The sequence below is a fragment of the Rana temporaria genome, chromosome 7, assembly GCF_905171775.1.
Source record: "Rana temporaria chromosome 7, aRanTem1.1, whole genome shotgun sequence".
In the NCBI taxonomy this organism is placed as follows: domain Eukaryota; kingdom Metazoa; phylum Chordata; class Amphibia; order Anura; family Ranidae; genus Rana; species Rana temporaria.
This window is the reverse complement of record NC_053495.1, coordinates 156,309,995-156,326,997: the sequence shown is the minus strand read 5'-3', so window position 1 is coordinate 156,326,997 and position 17,003 is coordinate 156,309,995.

The following is a 17,003-nucleotide window of genomic DNA, read 5'->3' as shown; positions in this document are numbered from 1 at the left end:
GGAGGAGGAGGAGGAGGAGGAGGAGGATTGTATCAGCAGCATGGAGGTGGAGCCTAGCACTCAGCATCAACAGCAGCAGTCTTCAAGGGATCATTTACAGTCCCAAGGAACACGTGGACTTTTACGTGGCTGGGATGAGGTGGCTGAGGATCCTGTCGTCCTCAGTGACCCAGAGGACTGTGCCCCGAATGCCTCTGCAAACCTACGCTGCATGGCCTCCCTGATCCTGCAAAGCCTGCGTAAGGATCCTCGTGTACGTGCTATCAAGGAGAGGGATTACTGGCTGGCAACTCTCCTTGATCCACGTTACAAGAGTAAGGTAACGGATCTTATGTTGCCATCGCAGAGGGAGCAGAAGATGAAACTACTGCGGGAGGCCTTGCAGAAGGGTCTGTGCAATGCGTTCCCAGAACCGGGGGGATTACCAAAACCTGGCCCTGGACAACGTCTTGCTGAGGCTTCGGTGAGTCAGAGAAGGAGCGGTGGAGAAGGTGGCCGTCTGACCGATGCGTTCAGACAATTTTTTAGTCCGCAGCCCCAAGGTCTGACCGGTTCCAGAAACCATCGCCAGCATCTGGTTTACATGGTCAGGGAATACCTAGCGGCAAGATCCGACTTGGACACCTTCCCCACGAAAAATCCTCTGGCTTACTGGGTCTTGAGGATGGATCACTGGCCAGAGCTTGCACAGTACGCAATTGAGCTACTGGCTTGCCCTGCATCCAGTGTTCTTTTAGAACGCACATTCAGTGCTGCTGGAGGCTTTGTGACCGATCACAGGGTACGCCTCTCCACCGACTCTGTTGATCGACTGACCTTCATCAAAATGAATCAGGCTTGGATCAACACCGGCTACCAAGCACCTGATGCTGATGTTACTGAATAAGAATTTTGTGTTGAAATATCAGATCCCTTTGAGACTGCTGATGCTGAGTGACTGTCCTGTTGTGCTGCTGATTAGGGTTGAGCGAACTCGAACTGTAAAGTTCGGGTTCGGTACAGACTTTGGGTTTTTCCCGAACCCGAACCCGAATAGTTGGAAAAAGTTCGGGTTCGGGTTCGGGGTTCGGGTATATTCGGCGCGCTGCACGGCAGCCAATCGCCTTTCTTTTAACAACAGTGACTGTAAACTGATCACAGCCATGCCTACTTATGGCATGGCTGTGATTGGCCAGTGCAGCATGTGACCCATCATGTGACGTGCCTCTATATTAGATAGAGGCACACAGCACAGATCGTCACTCTGCTGCACTCTAGATAGGGAAAGGCTGGTGGAATCTGCTGCATAGGGAAAGTTAGGTGATCTGGCTCTATTCTACTTATGTGAGGCCCCGTACTCACGACCGGATCTGTGCGCTGAAAACTGTCTGCCGGACAGTTTCCGGCGTACAAGGCTGACTTTTGTTTGGTTTCGCTGGCTTGTACACACCAGCGGACCAAATTCCCGTCGTACCGGAACGCGTGCACGTAAACCACGTACGACGTCACTATAAAGGGGAAGACCAAAGTTAATGGCGCCGCCCTCTGTTCCTCTTTTGCTAGTTACGGGTTTGCTCGCGTTAGTGAAGGTTTGGTTAGAGCTGATTCGCGCTTCTCGGTCTCCAGGCTTTGACAGCGTGTATTCACGGGTTCAGTGCGTGTGCTTGCGGGATCGTAGTTGTCATTCGGCTATAGGCTAGCAGGTTGTTTCTGCTTTTGCAGTTGCATCCTGTGCGCTCGTATCTGTTTGTCACGCGTTCGTCGCAGGTAGTGCTGGATTTGCGAGTGCTTTCTGTTTGAGTGTGTTCTTGACTGACCAGCCGGCCGGTTTGAAGCCATGATGGAGCAGCAGCGTCAATTTTCGCGAGTTGGTGCTGTTTATGGGATGGCTGCTGGATATGTTCATTATTCCAGTACTTTGGCCAGAAACAGGGGGCGGAGGCGTTTCTGGACCAAGAATTGGTTGCGCCAGCGTGACCAGTTCTCACATATGCCTCTGCTTAGGGAAATCCAGGAGAATAATCCTAATGACTTTAGGAATTTTCTCCACATGACAGACCCCGTATTCAACAGTCTGCTGGATCTTCTGTCCCCCTATATCACGAGGCAGGACACTGTGATGCGCCAAGCCATCACGGCCGAGCAGAGGCTTATTGCCACGTTGCGGTACCTGGCGACTGGGAGGAGCCTGCAGGACCTCAAGTTCTCGACAGGCATCTCTCCGCAGGCGCTTGGGGTCATCATACCGGACACGTGTGCTGCCATCATCAAAGTTCTGCATGAGGAGTATATTTAGGTAAGTTTCCTGGCTGTAATAATGTGGCCAACTAACTTTATTTTTAAATTCCCAGATATGCTGTGTGTTTAACTAACGTTCCCTTTTCTCCCTATGCATGTTGATATAAGCTTTACATGTTTTATTCTTGGCCTACCTGCATATTTGTCCCTTACCCAATATTAACCTGTCCAGCATGCTATCCTAGGGACAAACCCACCTTGCCATTTTTTCAAACACGAATGTTTGGTTTTTGTGTCCCCCCCCCCCCCCTTCAAACTTTTTTAGTCCCCATCAGAGGGCTGTGGAGTCTCTTAATTAAGTGGCCCTATATATTTCATTCCCCAAATTCTCCCTGCACATTTTTCAAATGCAATTTTAATACTGTGAAGTAGCACAAGGATGCTTGTAGGATTATGTTTTCAATGTTTATGTGCCAAAGTACTAAATCTCTTTATTTGTTTGTCCCCACAGCTACCCTCCACACCACAGGAATGGCAGTCTGTGGCTTCCCAATTTGCCCAGCGGTGGGATTTTCCTAACTGCGGTGGAGCAATAGATGGGAAACACGTCCGCATTGTGCCCCCACCCCACTCGGGGTCCTACTATTATAATTACAAGGGTTATCATAGTATTGTGTTGATGGCGGTGGTGTCGGCACAGTATGAGTTTCTATATGTGGACGTGGGGAAGAACGGCCGGATGTCTGATGGGGGAGTGTTCGCACGGACTGATTTCTATGATCGTCTCCAAGCTGGTGGTCTGGCATTGCCACCAGATGAAGATAATGTGGAAGGACTTCCGTTTGTGTTCCTAGCGGACGAGGCTTTCGGGCTTGGTCCTCACCTCATGCGGCCTTTTCCCCAGAGGACCCTCACCTCAGAGAGGAGTGTGTTTAATTTTCGGTTGGCCAGGGCTCGGAGGGTAGTCGAGAATGCCTTTGGGATACTCACCAACCGGTTCCGCCTGTTCAGGACATCGATACATCTGGCGGAATATAAATTGGACACCGTTGTATTTGCCTGCTGCATTTTGCACAACTTTTTACGCAGGCACTCCCAGACGTACCTACCCGACATCGGTTCTGAGGCAAGACTACCCTCAGATCCCCTTCCCGGGCTGGACACTGGTCGCGCTGGCTTGGCCCCCCAATCAGCTCGTGAGGTACGCGACAAATATGTTGAGTACTTCATGGGTCGGGGGGCCATTGCTATGCCAGATCATATTTCTTTCTAATTCGGCCCCCAAAGAAAGGAATATTCTCACAACTAATAAATAATTAGACCATTGGACTTTATACAGTTGTTTGTCATTAATGCTTTTTCTCTTTTTATCTGTCTTCCTGGTTCTCAAACTAACTTCTGCACTTATAGTGCAAAATTTAGTTCTCCACTTTTAGTAAATAACCACATTTGCACAGTATTCACTCATCTACAAACAGGGTATTGAGTCTAGAAATAAGAAGCCACTCCATTTAAAAATTTTGACTTCAAGTTTTTTCATTTCTGCTTGTTCATGACCACAACAATTATTTTTTTTTTTTCAGTACTCCCTGCTTTTGTACTTCAATGTACTTTTGTCTACAATATTTATTGTACTTTGTGTAGTATTTTTTCAGGTAATTTAACAAAAAATATTATCAATAATATACATTTTTTAACAAGTTCACAGTTTTGTTTATCAAATATAGTTCTATTTATTGTTTACATATATATATATATATATATATATATATAGAATATTTTTGGTGGGGTGTTTACCGCCTTTGTATTTTTTCTTCTCGGCATATTTTTTCGGTCAAAAAACCTCTATTTCTTTTTTTTTACTTTTGTTTCACGAAAATCCAAAAAAATTTTGAAAAATATTTATACATTTTACAATATAAATTTTTTCTTTTTAGATTGTTTTACAAATATATAATAATTTTTTAATTTTTTAATTTTTTTTTTGTATTTTTTGTTTTAATTTTTTTGTGTGTTTTTAAATACGAATATTTTTTGGGGAGATTTAGGAGTCAAATCTCGACTTCACTAAATTAAGTGATTATAGAGATTTATAATTCTATATATATATATTTACTTTTTTGGGGTGTTTATTCTTTGATTGTTTATGGTCTAAACTTTATAGTATACAAAAATTTACTAAATGGACAAACAAAAGAACTTAAACCTTATAAAAATATAAGAATTCACAACAGCAGTCAGTCATGGTGTGCTTTCACACTGGAATACGCCAAAATTTGAAGATACACACATTCCGTGAAAAATCGCCAAATGTCATTGGTTCAACAGACAAATGGCCACATGTGCTATCTGACATCATGGGTGATCAATGTCTGTGTTTTGTGGGAGCAAACCCTTCCTCTCAACTACTTGAGGATGGAGGAGGGGGTTGGACCCACAAAGCACAGACACTAGATATTCTGTGATGGCAGATAGCACATGTTGGCACACTGTGTGTGTATCTTCAAATTTTGGCGTATTCATTATTAAAACAGTACAAATGGTTGTGGTGGCGGGGGATGGGCGGGGGGTGTTTCAGTCTTTGACACGGCCCATCATGTCAATAATATTTTTAAAATTTGCTTCGATTACCATCATTCTTTGCCGCATATTGTCCATTTCCGTGCTGCATTCCAAAAGGACATTTGTTACATTCTGTTCCATGACAACCATCCTTTCACGCATATTGTGCATTTCAGTGCTGCACTCCATTACCTGTTGAATAATTATAGCAGCACTTGCACGTGAAAATATTGCCACACCATCCTCCTCCCCTAAAAAAAAAAAAAATGGGCATTCAAAAATTTAATATTTGATGAGGCCTATCTACATATGTTTTTTAAAATCAAGCTAGGGTGACACTGACCTGATGGGCTTCTCCTTTCCACCTCTTCGACATCTTCTATCACTCCTCCTTCTTCCACCACCTCCCCATCATCTTCTATCACTCCTCCTTCTTCAACCACTTCCCCATCATCTTCGACTCCTCCTTCATCCATCAATCCACCTTCTTTCAATTTGCCAAATTGTTCTTCCGCCACTTGCCCTTCATCTGCTATAAATTCTAAGTCCAAAATTACTTCTTCCTCCTCTCTTCCTTCCTCCTTTCTTACTTCCTCCTCTCCTTCCACATCCTCTTCTCCTTCCACATCCTCTACTCCTTCCACATCCTCTACTCCTTCCACATCCTCTTCTCCTTCCACATCCTCTTCTCCTTCCACATCCTCTTCTCCTTCCACATCCTCCTCCTCCTCCACATGGCGAGATGGAAGATTTTGGCCTTGTCTGGCCCTCTCTGCCTCCTCCAAATGCTGGCGACTTCTTTCCCCTAAATAACACCAAAAAAAAAGTATACTCATCAGCACACAGATATTGGAGAGCAGAAATCGCACACATTGCTTAGAAGAGGCTTTCGTTTATTTACTTTTAGCTTTCACCAAACCTACATTTTTGAAAGACTTCTATGGCAAGCTCTGATCCTGCCCCTTTTTAGCAAAGTGACACACATGGATGTCCCCCCTAAACTGTATTTCTGGGAGACCCTACCAAAACCAAAATTTTATTTGGGGAGACACAGGTGCTCTGCATTGCAGATGTGAAAACATCTGCTTTATTACCACTGTTTTTAGAATGAATCCTGTTTGCCTTTCCCATTCTCCTAATTATATTTTTTCAAACTAGCTTTTACACAATGTTTACAAACAAAGTTTTTGGCCAGTGAGCCATGTCCAGGTGTGTTGTTCCTGGAATAACCGAGCCTTTCTGAGAAACTATGTGATGTTACGTGGTTTACTAAGAACACTATTTGTAAATATGTAGGTATTTATGTCATAAAAAATAAATGACAACATGTCTTCAAAATTACAAGCAGGCCAAGGAGGCAGATGGTGAAATATACATGGCAACACATTCTTGCAGACTATCAACCCCCCCCCAACCCCCAAAAATATTTACTTACTTTTACGCAGAATTTTAAGGATCTTCTTCATCTGATGTGGCTCCCTCAATTTTAAGTCTGACCAGCGTTTCCTCAGCTGTTCCTTGGACCTGGTGATCCCAAACATCCTCTGCATTCTCCTCGCCACCTTGTCCATAATATGTGCCTTTCGGCGGTTAGGGGTCTTGTATGGCCCTAATTCACCATCATAGTCCTTCCTCCGCATGATGGAAACTAACTCCACCATTTCCTGGAACCGCATATTAGTGGCTTTGTATCTTCTTTGCCTGGATCGGGACGTCCCTGCCTCTGTCCCTTCACTTGTGGCATGAGAGCATCGTGCCCGCTCGTGTGACATCGCCATCTTTCCTTTCCCACAGAGATTATGGGCGGGGAAAAGAGGAATTGTTACGCCATGGGCGGAGACGAGGGCGGCGTTTCATACATACGCGGAGTGTAGAGAATGCAAACAACGTGTTTACGTAGGTTACGCGGAGAATATTCGAGCGCATCCAGAACATACACAGTTAACGCCATATTTCCTAAACACATTGATTAGGGGCCTAGCAAAGGTGACGAGGGCGGGGTTTCATAAATACGCGGAGTGTTTAAAAGGTGCACGCCGTGATTACGCATCTTACGCGGTAAATAGGCGAGCGTGAGAAACGAGGAGCGAGAGACAGGAAGGTAAGGAAATTAAAAATGGGATCAGCAGAGGCCTAGAAAATGGAGACCCATGGGATGGGGGTTTGGGCTGTTGGTTGCACCCTTTTGAAGCTATTCTGTCTATGGGGTACCACAATGTTATTTTGGTGTCCAAATGCTTTTGGACACCTCACAAAATAGAGATGTGAACAATGCTGTACCTCATTGACAAGTTTTTGAATGGTGTATTCAGATCAGGCAAAGTATTGTTCAAGTGTTGGTTGTACAGAGGTCATTAGGAAGTGTCTTTTATGTCATCCATTGTCAGGGGCATGAGATCTACACATGAAAAAGTGCCTAGATGAATGCTCTCATTTGTAATCATTGTTTATTTTTCTATATTAAAATTAGTTACTGCAATGTTAACAATGGCTCTGCATCTAGCAAATCAATGTTTGGTACAACCAATGCGGCCGAGCTGCCAATCATTTTTTAAACAAGAGAGACTGTGTTTGTAATTAGATATAGGTCATAAATTTGAAGACACATATTATATCAAGGTCAATGCTGATCCTTTTTAATATCTATTTTTCTTTGGTTTATGTTTTGCGAATCTAGACTCAAAAAAACAATTAGAAAATCACACCGGGAAATGGACCTCCTACAAACTAAGGAATCAATAGAGGCCTTACTAGAAAAATTTCAGGACACGCCCATCCTGTGGAATTCAAAACACTCGTTATATTGCAATAAAGATGTACGAGCGGCAGCACTAGAGGAGCTAGCAAACTATATGCAAACATGGGTGCCAGGATGCACTGCCAACATGGTGAAGGATAAACTTGCCAACCTGAGAAGCACATATAGAAGAGCATACAAAGCTAATAAAACCAAAAAATCGGGAGCAGCAGCAACACAAGCAAAGGAACCCAAACTGTGGTATTACAAACAGATGGCTTTTTTGCGGGACGAAATGGAGGGCAGGAAAACGATGTCTAGTCTTGCTTCCAACCTTTCCTCCACGCTACCTTCCAGCGGACATTCCCCAGATGATCACAGCCCTGCAGAGTCGGAGGAAGAGGGCCTGGCTGACAGAGATGCAGATCTGCCACCCTTCGATGAGGAGGTATAGTAGTTTCCTCGATATTTCTGGCGTAAATAATTATTGGTGGATTAATGAGTTGATATTGTAAAAGAAAAGCCAAGCTGGGAAAAAGCACAAAAAAAGGTGTACAGACAAATAGGTGTCAGGGATGACAACTGCAGGGGTCAGAAGTAGAGTCTATTCAAGTAATAATGAACCGAAAATAATAAACGAAAAACATGAAAATGAGTGTGGTTTTATTTAGCGAAATTGTAAAAAATGTCCTTTTTTTGGCACACAGGAAGAAGAGATCAGCCAGGAGGTGGCAGATCCTCACGTGTCTGTCAGCCAGGAGGAGGCCGGGGTCAGTGGCAGCCAGGAGGAGGCCGGGCCCAGTGGCCTGCAGCAGGTCCCCCCGGCCAGGAGAAGCACCACCAGCCAGTCTTCTCCCCCCCAGGTGAGGCCATCAGGCCGAAGGAGGCAGTTGAGGCCTGTGGAGGAGGCAAGCCTCCGCATGATCCAGGAGGCAAGCGCCATCATGAGGGCCCCCCTCAACCCCACAGAGGCCTTCAGTGCCTCCTTGGCACACGATTTAAATGAAGGGGAGGAGGACCAGAGAAGACTGGCAAAGGCCCTGATGAACCAGGTCCTTTGGTGGATGCAGAAGGGCCTGCTGACCCCAGACACTGGGCTATGTGACCCGGCCCGGCTTGCTGAACACCATCCTCCTGCTGCCACATCGACCCCACCTGCAAGAGCCCGTGTAAGATCCGCTGGAAGGCTGCCTGGAGGGAAGGCTGGAAAGAGGAGGAAACAGTGATTCTCTGCCTTCCATTTCCTTCCACACAAAGGACATCTTGTTTGGACTACCACAGTTTGGGTTCCTTTGTTTCTGTGCTGCTGCTTCATATTTTTGGTTTTGCCTCCTGAGGCTTGGTAGTTTATCCTTCACCATGTTGGAAATGCAAGTTTGCATATAGTTTGCTATCTGTTCTAGTGCTGCCGTTCTTTTTTTGTTTGGATGACATTTGCATAAATAAATGTCTTTTTGCTATCATTTGAAAACATGTCTATTGTTTGTTATACTGTGGGGATTATTAGGCAGCAAACCTTTAATAAATATACAATGGGTCATTTACAAAGGACACACTCCTTGGGGTGGGGGGGACATTTGGTGTGCGAACATGGTTCAATATTCTCAAATGAAACCCAAAAAAAAAAAAAATAACTATAAAAAAAAAAAAAACATGTAAGAAAAAAAATAAGAAAATGGTGACATAACTAGAAACACCAAAAAACTTAAAAAAATGCACATTCCTTTACAAAAATGAGTAAAAGAAATTATGGAGGACCACCAACAAAAACACACGTCTGGCCAAGAAAACATTTTTAAAGGATTACATCACAAGCAAGAAATGTGACATTTCAGTATGGGACAACTCAATTGAAATTGCATCAGCAAGAGAACGGGGTTATTCTAGCAAGAGAAGAATTAATAAAACGAGGCAAGAAAATGTGGTTTAGTGCGCCTTTTTAAGACATTGTTCTCTTGCTAGAATAAAAGCTTTCAAATGACGAATGTGCCATATCCCAAACAAACGCGAGTTTTACCTGAACGAGCGCTCCCGTCTCCTCATTTTGACTGAGCATGCGCTGGGTTTTTGTACGCTGCTTTTGTGTACAGACGACCGAACATGTCTGACGGACACAATTCCAGCGGACTGTTTTAAAGCAAGACCAGGAAACAGTTGTTCGTTGGGAAACGGTCTGGCCGACGAATGTTTGCTGGAATCCTGTCCGTTACTGCCTACACACGATCGAACATGTCCGCTGAAACTGGTCCGCGGACCTGTTTCAGCAGACATGTTTGGTCGTGAGTACGGGGCCTGAGGGAAAAGGTTCCTGATTGTTCTTTAGGGAGAGTGTTAGGTCTGTGCTGTGATACTGCTCCAGAAATTTCAAGAGGGACACTCAATTCATTTGATATCTGCATCATCTTATTGTATCTGGCTCGTTGTCACTGCTGCACTTATGTGAGGTGGAGGCTTCCTGATTCTCATAGGGACAGTTTTAGGTCTATTGCTGCAGAAATATCAAGAAACACTCATTCATGTGACATCTGCTGTGCTCCATATACTTTAGGAATTTTGTTCAACTATAGTGGCTGTTTGCAATCTATAGCTAACTGAATATTTAATCAACAGTACATCTACCACAGCACCTGTGCACCCGTGATATTCTGTGTTCTTGTCAAGTTCCATTAGCAGGCACAGTTTGCTGACATATGTCTTCTGTAGTGCCAGTCACAGTCATTACTGTATAGGTGAGGTGACAACAGTACATCTGCCACACCACCTGTGCACATCTGTGCTATTCTGTGTTCCTGTCAATTTCCTTATCAGGCACTGTTTGCTGACATATTAGTTCTGTAGTGCCAGTGACAGTCAGTACTGTATAGGTGAGGTGACAAGTATTTCATCAACAGTACATCTGCCACACCACCTGTGATATACTGTGTTTCTGTCAAGTACCTAAATTCCCTAAAACCCTTTACAGCATTGGGGGGTTGAATAATTTTGAACAAAACTGTATGGACCTCGTCCTCCAAGGTCAAAATCATTATATTTTTTATTTTATTTTTTTTTAGGTTATTTTGAGTTATTTCCCTATCCACATTTATTGCCAGAGTACTTGCCATGCTCTTCCCGACATTTTGCTGCCATTTGCAGCACTCCAGCCCTTTCCCTTAGTTTTTTAGAGACATTTTTGTAGTCAAAAGTCCGGGTCCCCATTGACTTCAATGGGGTTCGGGTTCGGGTCAAAGTCCGGGTTCGGGTTCGGTCCCGAACCCGAACTTTTTTTTCAAAGTCCGGGTTCGGGTCCGAACCCGAACATCCAGGTGTCCGCTCAACTCTACTGCTGATGGAATATCCTTCTCCTCCTCACTTTTCATGCTGTTAGCTAGTAAGAAATGTTGTTTTTCTGTGCTCCGCCACCAGTGCCTAAGGCCTACTTTTTCAGCCCCTGTGTAACAGGGGCGTCTAATAACAATTTTTTATGCAATACTTTGCATGTGGCCTAAGGCACAATTTTTGTGCCCCTGTATAACAGGGGCGTCTAATAACAATTTGTGATGCAATACTTTGCACGTGGCCTAAGGCCTAATTTTTCTGCCCCTGTGTAACAGGGGCGTCTAATAACAATTTTTGAGGCAATACTTTGCATGTGGTCTAAGGCACAATTTTTGTGCCCCTGTGTAACAGGGGCGTCTAATAACAATTTTTGATGCAATACTTTGCACGTGGCCTGAGGCATAATTTTTCTGCCCCTGTGTAACAGGGGCGTCTAATAACAATTTTTGATGCAATACTTTGCACGTGGCCTAAGGCACAATTTTTGTGCCCCTGTGTAACAGGGGAGCCTAATAACAATTTTTGATGCAATACTTTGCACGTGGCTCCTTATTGCGCTCCAATTACAGATATTGGGAGGGGTTGCAGTGTTATGTTGCGCCTACGGACACATTTTTATGCCCCTGTGTAACAGGGGCGCCTAATAACAATTTTTGATGCAATACTTTGCACGTGTCTCCTTGTTGCGCTCCAATTGCAGATATTGGGAGGGGTTGCAGTGTTATGTTGCGCCTACGGACACATTTTTATGCCCCTGTGTAACAGGGGCGCCTAATAACAATTTTTGATGCAATACTTTGCACGTGGCTCCTTGTTGCGCTCCAATTACAGATATTGGGAGGGGTTGCAGTGTTATGTTGCGCCTACGGACACATTTTTATGCCCCTGTATAACAGGGGCGCCTAATAACAATTTTTGATGCAATACTTTGCACGTGGCTCCTTGTTGCGCTCCAATTACAGATATTGGGAGGTGTTGCAGTGTTATGTTGTGCCTACGGACACATTTTTATGCCCCTGTATAACAGGGGCGCCTAATAACAATTTTTGATGCAATACTTTGCACGTGGCTCCTTGTTGCGCTCCAATTACAGATATTGGGAGGGGTTGCAGTGTTATGTTGCGCCTACGGACACATTTTATGCCCCTGTATAACAGGGGCGCCTAATAACAATTTTTGATGCAATACTTTGCACGTGGCTCTTTGTTGCGCTACAATTACAGTATGTTTGAGGGGTGCCCTTTTTTCTACAATTTTGCTTTCCCAAAAAGATAATGCCACCCCCCCACCACCCCTAAAATAATCAAGATATTGTTCCCACACAGCACGTGCGCAAGCAGTATTAAATTACTTTGTTCTTATAATAATTTAATGTTGTGCAGGGACATTTCTAAACACGTGCCACTACTAGAGACACACAGCAGGTGTGATATTTGAAGGAATTTTTCATTTTTTTTCACTTTAAACATCATTAAAATCGCTGCTCCGCAAAAACGGCCGTTTTTAAAATATTTTTTTCGATTGATACATGTTCCCTGGGGCAAGACCCGGGTTCTGAAAGACGTTTACCAACATTAAATTGAATATTGGTCTTTAAAATGATCGTTTTTGAATTCGAACGTTCGAGTCCCATAGACTTCAATGGGTTCTAAATGTTCACGCGAACCCGCGGTCTGTTCGAACCCGGGTATGTTCGGCTCATCACTAGTCATAACCATAAATGAACATATTACACTATGCTTGCAATTTCATTTAACAGAAGTCTATGTATATCACAATGAAATCGAAAAAAAAAAGTAGTGCAAGAACCTTTTTCATCATTGCTGTGACATGAGTCACGGCGATATGACTGGTTCCATTGCAGGCAATTGGTTGCGACTTGTCATGCGATTTGGAACTGTGAACAAGGGCTTAAACTGTAAAAAAATTCTCTTATGAAAATTTTTATTTTTACTGTAGCACCTCTTACAGCAAGAATTTTAAAAAAATTGTAGAGTCTGGTATGGATTTTAGGGGGCACCACACACACAAAAAAAAAGTGTGAGGCCTCCCTAAAATAACCCATACCACACCCTTAATCTGAGTATGCAGCCTGGCTGACCAGGAAATGGGACAGGGACAAGCTTGTGCTCCTCACCCTCCTGAACCATACAAGGCCATATGCCCTCACCATGTTGCTGAGTACAAAGACCTCTAAAGCACAACCCTGGATGATGATTTTGAGGGTCTAAAGACGGGATTATCAGAATCTGTAAGCCACTTTTAACAATAAGGAGACACCCAGATATTTTCTTCCCCTATATAAATGAGTTTGGGCTACATAATACCCCTACTCAGTCACAAAAAAGTTGAAGCCCTAGAAATAAAGACACTCATGTGTCCTTAATCAAAAAAATAAAAATCCCCACAAAAACTGTTCCTCGTAAATACATTGTCAATCACGTTATCCAGTGATGCAGATCCATGCCAAGCACAATGCCCAACAGGCAACGTCCCACCGAAAGAAGGAAAGATGCCATCACTGTCATCACCCACTCATTCGCTTGTCACCCACTGAATGACAAGTCTGGGGAATGACAACTGTTGTATACAAGGCAGTAGGGGTCCCCTGGTGACTTTTTTTATTTTTCTTTCACAAATTTTTATTTTAAATATAAGATCTGGTCATTTCTTTTGTCATCTCTATAATAATGGAACTTTTTTCTCAGTTAACAAAGTCTGATGCAACAAAAGTAAATTTTGTGATGGCCTCTGCCAGAGTCTCTCCAGGATGCATGTCATTGATGCCAAATGAACCCTGATTAAGGTAACTTCTATATCCTTCATGTTCCAGCAAGACGCCCTTCCTTGTCTTTCTCATTAACATTTTGTGTACAGAACATTGATTAAAACAAATACTGAAGGCATTTTTCATTTTATTTGTTTATAATATAAATGTCATGTCTGAAAGACTAATGTGTTATTTTGTTAGCAAGTCCGGCTTCCATTATGGCACACCCTGTGAGATGTATGCCTGTCAGTTAAAGCAACTGGTTAACCCCTGCACATTGAGAACATTTTCTCATACCCATTACTGTATGGCTTGATTTATAGACAAAACCTTAGAGTTTATTAATCACCTCAATACAAGGACACTTACACCCCCTTCCTGCCCAGGCCATATTTCAGCTTTCAGCGCTGTCACACTTTGAATGATAATTAAGCAGTAATGCTACACTGTAACTATGTGACATGTTTAGAATTTTCTTCACACAAATAGAGCTTTCTTTTGGTGGTATTTAAAGGGGTTCTAAAGCCTATGCATTAAGGTTAAAAAATACCTTGCACTGTCCAGCCCCCCTGAGCCCCCGTTTTACTTACCTGAGCCCCGAACTTCTGTGGGTACGATCCCGCATCATTTTCCCCACGGCTTCTAGGCTCTTCATTGTATAGATTGATAGCAGCACAGCCATTGGCTCCAGCTGCTGTCAATCAAATCCAATATTAATAAATAAAATAAAACAAAAAAAACGCGCTGCCACAACACAGTCCTCAGGTAGCGGCTAGCGTGTGATAACAGAAAAAATTACAATATAGAAAAGCCGCGCCCAAAATTAAAACAAATTATTTTGTAACATTAAAAAAGTCTATAAACAATGAGAGGAGTAGTGAATTCCAAGCAGCATCAGACAAATAATTCAGGTGAAAAGATCAAAGGCTGATTTGCATGTAGGGACAATAGCTGGTCAAATTTTCAATGCACCTGGTGACATGCATGCAATCTGTGTTATCCCACCACCAGAGACATATAGCAGCTTACCAGATGGCAAGCCTTTGATGCAATTGGCTATAGCCCAGCCACGGCCTTTTAATCCCCTGGACTAGGGCACTCCGAGGTTATCAACCAGATTGCAGCCTCAAATGGAAAATGATGAGTGATTGCGGTTTGAGACGCCAACACAACCCGTCAGCAGAGCAGCGGTAATAAAGCGGTCCAATTTGACTTAAGAAGTTAAAAAACAGCGTGTAACAAACAGGTAAAAGCCGGCCGGCTTGAGGAGCCCTCCTCCTAGGCGTGGTGACGTCCAATGACACAGCCGCCGGGAAGCAGGGTCTATGTACGTCGGTTGTATGACATGGGAGAACGCCTGCAAGGTAACCTCCTTGGAATAGAGCTTCCCAGAGGAGGTTATCTATTGCGGGGAGGAGCCGCAAGAGCCGCTGTGGGACCGCAGAAGAGGACGATCGGGGCCACTCTGCAAAACAAACTGCACATTGAAGGTAAGTATGACATGTTTGTTTGATTTTTTTTCAATGTGTACCTATAGTATTGCTTTAATCACTGCTGTTTTTTTATTTTTTACAAAAAAGTTTTTCTTAGTTTCCGTCAGTACATTTTGTAAATAAGTAATTTTTCTCCTTCACTGATGTGTGCTGATGAGGCTCTCATGACAGTTTTCCTGCCGGGAAAACTGGTTGTGTGTACGAGGCATTAGCCTTGAAAACTGTCAATTTCAAGATAGTGGAATTAATCACTAACTTGCTGCATGAGAATGATCTTGGTCATGCACAAGAATCCCTTGTTCATTATTTTGCCTGGTAGGCTATCCCTGCCCTCCATGAGCACATGGAATGTGTTTGTGCCAACCATGCTGTCAGTGGCAGAGTACACATAACTATGAACATGTGTTCAAACAAGTGTAGCGCACCCCTGAAGGAGCCGCTGATTGATTTGGGATCGGCCTATTTAAGTTACCCTGGCGTTGTCTAGGGGTGCAATTGTAGAGACAAATAGTGAGTGAAGGTCCAGACAGTGAATAAAGGTTTTTTTCCAATGCTTTATTTTCCAGGCCAACACGGCCAACATCAACATAAATTGGGAAGGACAAAGTTGATGAATAGAGAGAGAGAGGAAGAACCTTGCAGTATCAGGCCTGGATATTAAATAGAGCAGTCAGTACTGCTCTGCATAGTACCAATTTGTAACTCGTCGCCACTCCAACTGAGTGGGTAAAGTGCCCCCGGACAGACCCTCTTTTACAGGCCTGACAGCCGAGACGTCACTTAGGATTTCTGGGAGGAACAGGCCACTCTCACAGGCCCGGCTCGGGCCTCTGCCACAGGCCAATTACAATAACTGAGCTAGATAGATAGATAGAGCGAATCCTCCCAGTAGATTTCTGCATCTGTCACCAGATGACAGCAAATATACCTGTCAGTACTCTGGTCACCGGATCCCCAATTGGTTTGTTCAGGCTCTGTTGGACGACCTGCCTCCGGGTCCCCCTCAAACCGACTCCCCAATCGAACGACACCCAGCCTGGGATCCTTTCAGTAGAATCGGGAACCCAGCAAGTCGCTGGGGTCCCCTTGTACCTCCGGGTGAGGTCCCAAGTAGTCTGCAATCATGGCCAGGTGGGCCACGCCGGCGGGGTCCATGGATGTGCGCACCCTGAAGGTGGATGCCACATCTGGAACGGGGACCCCGTGAAGATTTAGAACACATGACACCTGTCACAGATATACTCCTCTCCAGCACGCCCCTTGAGAGAAAAACTCCTCTGATTGGCTGCTGGAGAAACTTACTCTGCCAGAACCCCTCTGGCGCCAACTGCTGGCCAGGGACGACATTGCATCCCTGGACCACAGACTGTCCCAGTGGACATTTCTGGAATGACAGAAGTCCCACAATTTGAACAAATAGTGAATGGGAGCAAGGTAACTCTCCCATTCTCCACTAAATTTAGCGTAGTGCCCATACTGAAAGTAAGGGGGCGCTACACAAGCATGGGTAGGGATGTTTCAAATCCTTCATAGCACATTGGGCCAATCATCTGGCAGCCAGGGAGGATGCATGATGGGGATATATGCTGAAGTTAGTGGTGTTGCCCTGTGTCTTTTATATTGTTGATAGCATAGTCCCTTCTCCTCAGAGGTATCTTCCTCTGGCTCTTTGGACCCAGTAGTCCTTTAAAAGCACTTCAGAGCATTTGCAATATCCTAGGGTAAATATTACTTTGCTTTTTTTGCAGCTCGTATGACTGGGGGAAATAAACAGTAGGCCAGGCCCAGACTGAGAGTTGGCTGACCCTATGCCATATTCAATAAGGCAAGGTTGTGTGTAATAACAGCACTATCCTGCTGGCTTCCCCTCACCAGGGAAAATGACACACATAGCTTGACTGACAAA